Genomic DNA, 12,379 nt, shown 5'->3' with positions numbered 1-12,379 from the left:
CTTCTCCCTCTCCCCCTCTTCTTCCTTCCCCCTCTCTCCTTGGTGGAAACCTACTAGGACTTGGAGTCCTAGTAGGATTCCCCCTTATTGGGGCGCAACAAGGAGGGCTGACCGGCCTCCCCTCCCTCCTTTATATACGGGGGCAGGGGGCACCCTAGAACACAGAAGTTGATCTTTTAGCCGTGTGCGGTGCCCCCCTCCACAGTTACGCACCTCGATCATACCGTTGCGGAGCTTAGGCAAAGCCCTACACCGGTAGCACCATCATCACCGTCACCATGCCGTCATGCTGACGGAACTCACCCTCGACCTCAACTGGATCAAGAGTACGAGGGATGTCATCGAGCTGAACGTGTGATGAACGCGGAGGTGCCGTACATTTGGTGCTTGGATCGGTTGGATCGCGAAGACGTTCGACTACATCAACCGCGTTAACTAAACGCTTCTGCTTGCGGTCTACGAGGGTACATGGACACACTCTCCCCTCTCGTTGCTATGCATCACCTATTTAGATCTTGCGTGATCGTAGGAATTTTATTGAAATTACCGCGTATCCCAACAGTGGCATCCGAGCCAGGTCTATGCGTAGATGTTATATGCACGAGTAGAACACAAAGAGTTGTGGGCGATAATAGTCATACTGCTTACCAATATGTCATACTTTGATTCGGCGATATTGTTGGATGAAGCGGCTCAGACCGACATTACGCGTATGCTTATGCGAGGCTGGTTCTACCGACGTGCTTTGCAGATAGGTGGCAGGTGAGTGTCTGTTTCTCGAACTTAATTGAATCGAGTGTGGCTATGCCCAGCCTTGTTGAAGGTTAAAACAACACACTTGATGAAAAATAGTTGTGGTTCTGATGCGTAGGTAAGAACAGTTCTTACTAGAAGCCCGTAGCAGCCACGTAAAACTTGCAACAACAAAGTAGAGGACGTCTAATTTTTTTCCAGGGCTTGCTGTGATGTGATATGGTCAAGCATGATGTGATATAAATCGTTGTATGAGATGATCATGTTTTGTAACAAAGTTATCAGCAACTGGCAGGAGCCATATGGTTGTTGCTTTATTGTATGTAATGCAATCGCCATGTAATTGTTTAACTTTATCACTAAGCGGTACTGATAGTCGTAGTAACAATAGTTGGTGAGACGACAACGATTACGATGGAGATCAAGGTGTCGCACCAGTGACGTTGGAGATCATGACGATGCTTTGGTGATGGAGATAATGAGCAGAAGATGATGACGGCCATATCATGTCACATATTTTGATTGCATGTGATGTTTATCCTTTTTGCATTGCTTAGAACGTCGGTAACATTATAAGATGATCCGTTACTAAATTTCAAGGTACAAGTGTTCTCCCTGAGTATGCAACATTGCTACAGTTCGTCGTGCCGAGACACCACGTGATGATTGGGTGTAATAAGCTCTACGTTCACATACAACGGGTGCAAGCCAGTTTTGCACATGCAGAATACTCGGGTTAAACTTGACGAGCCTAGCATATGCAGATATGGCCTCGGAGCATTGGAGAGCGAAAGGTCGAGCGTGAATCATATAGTAGATATGATCAACATAGTGATGTTCACCATTGAAAACTACTCCATCTCACGTGATGCTCGGACATGGTTTAGTTGATTTGGATCACGTGATCATTTAGATGACTAGAGGGATGTCTATCTAAGTGGGAGTTCTTAAGTAATATGATTAATTGAACTTTTGTTTATCTAGAACTTAGTCCTGATAGTATTTTGCAAATTATGTTGTGGATCAATAGCTTGCATTATAGCTTCCCTATGTTTTTATATGTTCCTAGAGAAAATTAAGTTGAAAGATGATAGTAGCAATGATGCGGACTACGTCCATGATCTGAGGTTTATCCTCATTGCTGCACAAAAGAATTATGTCCTTGATGCACCTCTAGGTGACTGACCTATTGCAGGGGCAGATGCAGACGTTATGAATGTTTGGCTAGCTCAGTATGATGACTACTTGATAGTTTAGTGCACCATGCTTTACGGTTTAGAATCGGGACTTCAAAGACATTTTGAACGTCATGGAATATATGAGATGTTCCAGGAGTTGAAGTTAATATTTCAAGCAAATGCCCGAGTTGAGAGATATGAAGTCTCAAACAAGTTCTATAGCTAAAAGATGGAGGAGAATAGCTCAAGAAGTGAGCATGTGTTCAGATTGTCTGGGTACTATAATCGCTTGAATCAAGTGGGAGTTAATCTTCTAGATAAGACAGTGATTGACAGAGTTCTCTAGTCACCATCACCAAGTTACTGGAACTTTGTGATGAACTATAGTATGCAAGGGATGACGAAAACGATTCCCGAGCTCTTTGTGATGCTAAAATCAACGAAGGTAGAAATCAAGAAAAAGCATCAAGTGCTGATGATTAAACAAGATCACTAGTTTCAAGAAAAGGTCAAAGGGAAAGAAAGGAAACTTCAAGAAGATTGGCAAGCAAGTTGTCACTCCCGTGAAGAAGCCCAAAGCTGGAGCAAAGCCTAAAACTGAGTGCTTCTACTTCAAATGAAATGGTCACTGGAAGTGGAAATGCCTTGAATATTTAGTGGATAAGAAGGATGGCAAAGTGAACAAGGGTATATTTGATATAAAGGTTATTGATGTGTACCTTACTAGTGTTTATAGTAGCCCCTGGGTATTTGATACTTGTTCGGTTGCTAAGATTAGTAACTCGAAACAAGAGTTACAGAATAAACAGAGACTAGTTGAGGGTGAAGTGACGATGTTTGTTGGAAGTGGTTCAAAGATTGATATGATCATCATCGCAAACTCCCCATACTTTCGAGATTAGTGTTGAACCTAAATAAATGTTATTTGGTGTTTGCATTGAGCATAAATATGATTAGATCATGTTTATTGCGATATGATTATTCATCTAAGACAGAGAATAAATTGTTACTCTGTTTACATGAATAAAACCTTCTATGGTCATACACCCAATGTTGATGGTTTATTGAATATTGATCATAGTAATACACATATTCATAATATTGATGCCAAAAGATGCAAAGTTGATAATGATAATGCAACATATTTGTGGCACTACCGTTTGGGTCATATCGGTGTAAAGCGCATGAAGAAACTCCATAAAGATGGACTTTTGGAATCACTGTACTATGAATCATTTGATGCTTGCGAACCATGCCTTATGGACAAGATGACTAAACCTCCGTTCTCCGGAACAATGGAACGAGCTAGTGACTTATTGGAAATAATACATACCGATGTATGCAGTCCAATGAGTGTTGATGCTCGTGGCGGGTATCATTATTTTCTGACCTTCACAGACGATTTGAGCAGATATGGGTATATCTACTTAATGAAACACAAGTCTGAAACATTTGAAAAGTTCAAAGAATTTCAGAGTGAAGTGGAGAATCATCGTAACAAGAAAATAAAGTTTCTACGATCTAATCATGGAGGAGAATATTTGAGTTACGAGTTTGGCCTTCATTTAAAACAATGTGAAATAGTTTCACAGCTTACGCCACATGGAGCACCACAGCGTAATGGTGTGTCTGAATGTCGTAACCGCACTTTATTGGATATGGTCCGATATATGACGTATCTTACCGATTTACCACTATCATTTTGGGGTTATGCATTAGAGACAGCTGCATTCACGTTAAATAGGGCACCATCGAAATCCATTGAGACGATGCCTTATGAACTGTGGTTTGGCAAGAAACCAAAGTTGTCGTTTCTTAAAATTTGGGGTTGCGATGCTTATGTGAAAAAGCTTCAACCTGATAAGCTCGAACCCAAATCAGAGAAGTGCGTCTTCATAGGATACCCAAAGGAAATTGTTGGGTACACCTTCTATGACAAATCCAAAGGCCAAATCTTTGTTGCTAAAATGGATTCTTTCTAGAGAAGGAGTTTCTTTCGAAAGAAGTAAGTGGGAGGAAAGTAGAGCTTGATAAGGTAATTGTACCTTTTCCCAAATTGGAAAGTAGTTCATCATAGAAATCAATTCCAGTGATTCCTACACCAATTAGTGAGGAAGCTAATGATGATGATCATGGAACTTCAGATCAAGTTACTACAAAAACTCATAGGTCTTCCGGAGTACGGTCCGCACCAGAGTGGTATGACGATCCTATTCTAGAAGTCATGTTAATAGACCATGATGAACTGGCGGACTATGCGGAAGCGATGATGAGCCCAGATTCCGTGAAATGGCTTGAGGCCATGAAATCTGAGATAGGATCCATGTATGAGGACAAAGTGAGAACTTTGGTGGACTTGCCCGATGATCGGCAAGCCATAGAAAATGAATGGATCTTCAAGAGGAAGATGGACGTTGATAGTACTGTTACTATCTACAAAGCTCGACTTGTCAAAAAAAGGTTTTTAGCAAAGTTCAAGGAGTTGACTACGATGAGACTTTCTCACCTGTAGCGATGCTTAAGTTTGTCCGAATCATGTTCGCAATTGCTGCATTTTATGATTATGAAATTTGGCAAATGGATGTCAAAACTACATTCCTGAATGGATTTTTGGAAGAAGAGTTGTATATGATGCAACCAGAAGGTTTTGTCGATCCAAAAGGTGCTAACAAAGTGTGCAAGCTCCAGCAATCCATCTATGGACTGGTGCAAGCATCTCGGAGTTGGAATATACGCCTTGATGAGTTGATCAAAGCATATAGTTTTATACAAACTTGTAGTGAAGCCTGTATTTACAAGAAATTGAGTGGGAGCTCTATAACATTTCTAATATTATATGTGGATGACATATTGTTGATTGGAAATAATATAGAATTTCTGGATAGCATAAAGGGATACTTGAATAAGAGTTTTTCAATGAAAGACCACGGTGAAGCTGCTTACATATTGGGCATCAAGATCTATAGAGATAGATCAAGACGCTTAATTGGACTTTCACAAAGCATATACCTTGGTAAAGTTTTGAAGAAGTTCAAAATGGATCAGCCAAAGAAAGGGTCCTTGCCTGTATTACAAGGTGTAAAGTTGAGTAAGACTCAAAAGCCCGACCATGGCAGAAAATAGAAAGAGAATGAAAGTCATTCCCTATGCCACAGTCATAGGTTCTATAAAGTATGTTGTGCTGTGTACCAGACCTATTGTGCACCCTTCCCTGAGTTTGGCAAGGGAGTACAATTTTGGTCTAGGAGTAGATCACTGGACAGCGGTCAAGATTATCCTTAGTGAGGACTAAGGAAATATTTCTCGATATGGAGGTGATAAAAGAGCTCGTCATAAAGAGTTACATCGATGCAAGCTTTTACACCGATCAAGATGACTCTAAGTCTCAATCTGGATACATATTGAAAGTGGGAGCAATTGTCTAGAGTATCTCCGTGCAGAGCATTGTAGACATAGAATATTTGCAAAATACATACGACCCTGAATGTGATAGACCCGTTGACTAGACTTCTCTCACGAGCAAAACATGATCACACCTTATTACTCTTTGGGTGTTAATCACATAGCGATGTGAACTAGATTATTGACACTAGTAAACCCTTTGGGTGTTGGTCACATGACGATGTGAACTATGGTTTTTAATCACATACAGATGTGAATATTGGTGTTAAATCACATGGTGATGTGAACTAGATTATTGACTCTAGTGCAAGTGGGAGACTAAAGGAAATATGCCCTAGAGGCAATAACAAAGTTATTATTTATTTCCTTAATTCATGATAAACATTTATTATTCATGCTAGAATTGTATTAACCGGAAACTTAGTACATGTGTAAATACATAGATAAAACTTATAGTCCCTACCATGCCTCTACTTGCTATTCTTATGTCAATATGAACTTTTATCTTGAATCATTTGTATCTAAACATTCATGCCACAATAAATAAAATTACATTGAGAAATATGCTAGGTAGCATTCCACATAAAAAATTCTGTTTTTATCATTTACCTACTCGAGGACGAGAAGGAATTAAGCTTGGGGATGCTTGATACGTCTCCAACGTATCTATAATTTTTTATTGTTCCATGCTATTATATTACCCGTTTTGGATGTTTATGGGCTTTACTATACACTTTTATATCATTTTTGGGACTAACCTACTAACCGGAGGCCCAGCCCAAATTGCTATTTTTTGCCTATTTCAGTGTTTCGAAGAAAAGGAATATCAAACGGAGTCCAAATGGAATGAAACCTTCGGGAGCGATCTTTTTGGAACAAACGCAATCTAGGAGACTTGGAGTGGACGTCAAGAAGCAACCGAGGCGGCCACGAGGGTGGAGGGCGCTTCCTAGGGGGTGGGGGTGCCCCCTGCCTCATGGGCCCCTTGTGGCTCCCTTGACCGACCTCCTTCGCCTATATATATTTACGTACCCCAAAAACATTCAGGAGCACCACGAAACCCTATTTCCACCGCCGCAACCTTCTGTACCCGCGAGATCCCATCTTGGGGCCATTTCCGATGCTCTGCCGGAGGGGAAATCGATCATGGAGGGCTTCTACATCAACACCATAGCCTCTCCAATGAGTTCTGAGTAGTTTACCATAGACCTTCGGGTCCATAGTTATTAGCTAGATGGCTTCTTCTCTCTCTTTGAATCTCAATACAAAGTTCTCCTCGATCTTCTTGGAGATCTATTCGATATAACTCATTTTGCGGTGTGTTTGTCGAGATCCAATGAATTGTGGGTTTATGATCAAGTTTGTCTATGAGAAATATTTGAATCTCCTCTGAATTCTTTTATGTATGATTGGTTATCTTTGCAAGTCTCTTCGAATTATCAGTTTGGTTTGGCCTACTAGATTGATCTTTCTTGCAATGGGAGAAGTGCTTAGCTTTGGGTTCAATCTTGCGGTGTCCTTTCCCAGTGACAGTAGGGGCAGCAAGGGACATATTGTATTGTTGCCATCGAGGATAAAAATATGGGGTTTATATCATATTGATTTAGTTTATCCCTCTACATCATGTCATCTTGCCTAATGCGTTACTCTGTTCTTATGAACTTAATACTCTAGATGCATGCGGGATAGCGGTCAATGTGTGGTGTAATAGTAGTAGATGCAGGCATGAGTCGGTCTACTTGTCGCGGACGTGACGCCTATATACATGATCATGCCTAGATATTCTCATAACTATGCACTTTTCTATCAATTGCTCGACAGTAATTTGTTCACCCACCGTAATACTTATGCTATCTTGAGAGAAGCCACTAGTGAAACCTATGGCCCCTGGGTCTATTCTCCATCATATAAGTTTCCAATCTACTTTGTTTTGCAATCTTTACTTTTCAATCTATATCATAAAAATACCAAAAATATTTATCTTATCATATTATGTCTATTAGATCTCACTTTCGCAAGTGGCCGTGAAGGGATTGACAACCCCTTTATCGCGTTGGTTGAGAGGTTCTTGTTTGTTTGTGTAGGTACGAGGGACTTGCATGGAGCCTCCTACTGGATTGATACGTTGGTTCTCAAAAACTGAAGGAAATACTTACGCTACTTTGTTGCATCACCCTTTCCTCTTCAAGGGAAAACAAACACAATGCTCAAGAGGTAGCAAGCATCCAGGTTCCGCTATTGGTTATTGACCAAAGATGTGTCTCGGTCATGTCTACATAGTTCTCGAACCCGTAGGGTCCGCACGCTTAACGTTTGATGACGATATGTATTATGAGTTATGTGTTTTTGATGACCGAAGTTTATTCGGAGTCCAGGATGAGATCACAGACATGGCAAGGAGTCTCGAAATGGTTGAGATGTACAGATTGATATATTGGACGACTATATTCGGACACCGGAAGTGTTCCGGAGAAGTTTCGGATAAAACCGGAGTGCCGGAGGGTTATCGGACCCCCCCCCCACGGGGAACTAACGGGCCTCGATGGGCCTTAGAGGAGAGAGAGGAGGGATGCAGGAGGGCTGGCCGCCCCACCCCCTTGAGTCCGAATAGGACAAGGGAAGGGGGCGCCCCCCCCCCTTTCCTTCTCCCTCTCTCCCTCTCCTTCCTTCCCCCTCTCTCCTTCTTGGTGGAAACCTACTAGGACTTGGAGTCCTAGTAGGATTCCCCCCTATTGGGGCACACCAAGGAGGGCTGGCCGGCCTCCCCTCCCTCCTTTCTATACGGGGGGCAGGGGGGCACCCTAGAACACACAAGTTGATCTTTTAGCCGTGTGTGGTGCCCCCCTCCACAGTGACACACATCGATCATACCGTTGCGGATCTGAGCCAAAGCCCTGCGCCGGTAGCATCATCATCACCGTCACCACGCCGTCGTGCTAATGGAACTCACCCTCGTCCTCAACTAGATCAAGGGTATGAGGGACGTCATCGAGTTGAACGTGTGCTGAACGCGGAGGTGTCGTACGTTCGGTGCTTGGATTGGTTGGATCGCAAAGACGTTCGACTACATCAACCGTGTTAACTAAATGCTTCCACTTTCGGTCTATGAGGGTATGTGGACACACTCTCCCCTCTCGTTGCTATGCATCACCTAGATAGATCTTGCATGATCGTAGGATTTTTTTTGAAATTACCGCGTTCCCCAACAACGAACTATAAGGAAGCGATGATGAGCCCAGATTCCGTGAAATGGCTTGAGGCCATGAAATCTGAGATGGGATCCATGTATGATGTCGGCGTTCTGGAACGGGGGTCCCCAGACTTGCCTGCCTACGGCCTGCGGCGTGGCTCAAGCATTGGCCCAGTACAACCCATCTTCGTCAACTCAAGCTCAAGACCCTCGCGAGGGGCCAAGCCTCGCGGGGCGGACGATAGGAAGCTTCCTCAGGTGCGACCTCATCAGGAAGGCTCGCGAGGAGGCGGAGAGATCAAGGCAGGGGTACCTTGCGAGGTGCCCGTGACGCAAGCCATGACGACCCAAGCCAGGCGGGCGCCGGCCTGCGCAGTGTCCTTGTTTCCTCTTTGGTGCAAAGGGGGCAAGCACAGGCCAAGGTATCAAGCAAAGGCTACCATTTCGGTGCAACAAGACCAAGACCAGCAGAGCGGCAGGATGGAGGTCACCGTGGAGCCCAAGACGGCGTTATCATCAGAGTCTTTAACAAGCAATGACCAACTTTAGTCAGGATAAGTGTACTAGATGTTCCCCTTCAAAATGCCCAATTATTGGCGCCCTTCCCGCTCAATATTTGGGAAGAGGACCAGGGCCTCGCTCTATAAATAGGGCTAGCCATCACAGTAGGAAGGGACGATCTCATCGGATCGAGAGCCAAGGGATCCGGATCCAATCCTTCCCAAAGGACAACACCACCACAAGAACATCCCTCGCGAGGCTGTTCTTCCCTTGTGTTGTTCATCATCAGCCCCAGAGGCAATCCACCACACCACACATTGGAGTAGGGTATTACACCACAATGGTGGCCTGAACCAGTATAAACCTTGTGTCTCTTGTGTTGTTCGTCTCGCTAGCTTAGATTCCGCGTGGAGCTTTGGGACGTGAGTTGGTAGAGGAGAGATCTCCGTGTGCACCCCAGAGTTCGAACCTCAAGGGTCTGCCGGAACCCGAAATCCGACATATGAGAACAAAGTGTGGACTTTGGTGGACTTGCCCATTGATCGGCAAGCCATAGAAAATAAATGGATCTTCAAGAAGAAGACCGACGCAGACGGTAATGTTACTATCTAGAAAGCTTGACTTGTTGTGAAAGGTTTTTCGACAAGTTCAAGGAGTTGACTACGATGAGACTTTCTCACCCATAGTGATGCTTAAATTTGTCCGGATCATGTTAGGAATTGCCACATTTTATGATTATGAAATTTGGCAAATGGATGTCAAAACTGCATTCCTGAATGGATTTCTGGAAGAAGAGTTGTATATGATGCAACCAGAAGGTTTTGTCGATCCAAAGTATGTTAACAAAGTGTGCAAGCTCCAGCGATCCATTTATGGGCTGGTGCAAGCCTCTCGGAGTTGGAATGAACGCTTTGATAGTGTGATCAAAGCATATTGTTTTATACAGACTTCTGGAGAAGCCTGCATTTACAAGAAAGTGAGTGGGAGCTCTGTAGCATTTTCTGATATTATATGTGGATGGCATATGTTGATTGGAAATGATATAGAATTTCTGGATAGCATAAAGGGATACCTGAACAAGAGTTTTTCTATGAAAGATCTTGGAGAAGCTGCTTACATATTGGGCATCAAGATCTATAGGGATAGATCAAGACGCTTAATTGGACTTTCACAAAGCACATACCTTGATAAAGTTTTGAAGAAGTTCACAATGGATCAGTCCAAGAAAGGGTTCTTGCATATGTTACAAGGTGTGAAGTTGAGTCGGACTCAATGCGCGACCACTGCAGAAGATAGAGAGAAAATGAAAGTCATTTCCTATGCTTCAGCCATAGGTTCTATCATGTATGCAATGCTGTGTACCAGACCTGATGTGTGCCTTGCTATAAGCATAGTAGGGAGGTACCAAAGTAATCCCAGACTAGAGCACTAGACAGCGGTCAAGAACATCCTGAAATACCTGAAAAGGATTAAGGATATGTTTCTCGTTTATGTAGGTGACAAAGAGCTCGTCGTAAACGGTTACATCTATGCAAGCTTTGACACTGATCCGGATGACTCTAAGTCACAAACCAGATACATATTTTTATTGAATGGAGGAGCTATCAGTTGGTGCAGTTCCAAGCGAGCGTCATGGTGGCATCTACGTGTGAAGTGGAGCACATTGCTTCTTCGGAAGCAACAAATGAAGGAGTCTGGATGAAGGAGTTCATATCCGATCTAGGTGTCATACCTAGTGCATCGGGTCCAATGAAAATCTTTTGTGACAATATTGGTGCAATTGCCTTGGCAAAGGAATCCAGATTTCACAAGAGAACCAAGCACATCAAGAGACACTTCAATTCCATCCGTCATCAAGTGTTAGAAGGGGGCATAGAGATTTGCAAGATACATACGGATCTGAATGTTGCAGACCCGTTGACTAAGTCTCTTCCACGAGCAAAACATGATCATCACCAAAGCTCCATGGGTTTTAGAATCATTACCATGTAATCTAGATTATTGACTCTAGTGCAAGTGGGAGACTGAAGTAAATATGCCCTAGAGGCAATAATAAAGTTATTATTTATTTCTTTATTTCATGATAAATGTTTATTATTCATGCTAGAATTGTATTAACCGAAAATTTAGTACATGTGTGAATACATAGACAAAACATACTGTCCCTAGTATGCCTCTACTAGACTAGCTCATTAATCAAAGATGGTTATGTTTCCTAACCATAGACATGTGTTGTCATATGATGGACGGGATCACATCATTAGGAGAATGATGTGATGGACATGACCCATCCGTTAGCTTAGCATTATGATTGTTACAGTTTCATTGCTACTATTTTCTTCATGACTTATACATGTTCCTCAGACTATGAGATTATGCAACTCCCGAATACCTGAGGGACACTTTGTGTGATACCAAACATCACAACGTAAAAGGGTGATTGTAAAGGTGCTCTACAGGTGTCTCCGAAGGTGTTTGTTGTGTTGGCATTGATCGAGATTAGGATTTGTCACTCCGTGTTTCGGAGAGGTACTCTGGGCCCTCTCGGTAATGCTCATCACTATAAGCCTTGCAAGAATTGTAACTAATGAGTTAGTTGTGGGATAAAGTATTACATAATGAGTAAAGAGACTTGCCGGTAATGAGATTGAACTAGGTATGATGATACCGACGATCAAATCTCGGGCAAGTAACATACCGATGACAAAGGGACCAACATATGTTGTTATGCGGTTTGACCGATAAAGATCTTCATAGAATATGTAGGAGCCAATATGAGCATCCAGGTTTCTCTATTGGTTATTGACCGGAGATGTGTCTTGGTCATGTCTACATAGTTCTCGAACCCGTAGGGTCCGCACGCTTAATGTTTGATGATGATATGTATTATGTGTTATGTGTTTTTGATGATCGAAGTTTGTTCAGAGTACCGGATGAGATCACGGACGCTACGAGGACTCTCGAAATGGTCGAGACATAAAGATTGATATATTGGACGACTATATTCAGACACCTGAAGTATTCCGGAAAGTTTCGGGTAAAACCGGAGTGCCGGAGGGGGTACCGGAACCCCCTGGGGGAACTAATGGGCCAGATGGGCCTTAGTGGAGAGAGAGAGCGGCGGACAGGGCAGGCCGTGCACCCCCTCCCCCTTGGGTCCGAATTGGACTAGGGAAGGGGGGCGGCGCCCCCTTTCTTTCTCCCTCTCCCTCTCCTTCCTTCCCCCTCTCTCCCTCTTGGTGGAATCCTACTAGGACTAGTAGTCCTAGTAGGACTCCCCTTGTGGGGCGCACCCTAGGATGGCCGTAGGACTCCCCTTGCTCCTTTATATACGGGGGCATGGGGGCACCCTAGG

Source organism: Triticum dicoccoides, chromosome 3B (assembly GCF_002162155.2).
Source record: "Triticum dicoccoides isolate Atlit2015 ecotype Zavitan chromosome 3B, WEW_v2.0, whole genome shotgun sequence".
Taxonomy (NCBI): Eukaryota; Viridiplantae; Streptophyta; class Magnoliopsida; order Poales; family Poaceae; genus Triticum; species Triticum dicoccoides.
This window is presented reverse-complemented; position numbering follows the sequence as displayed.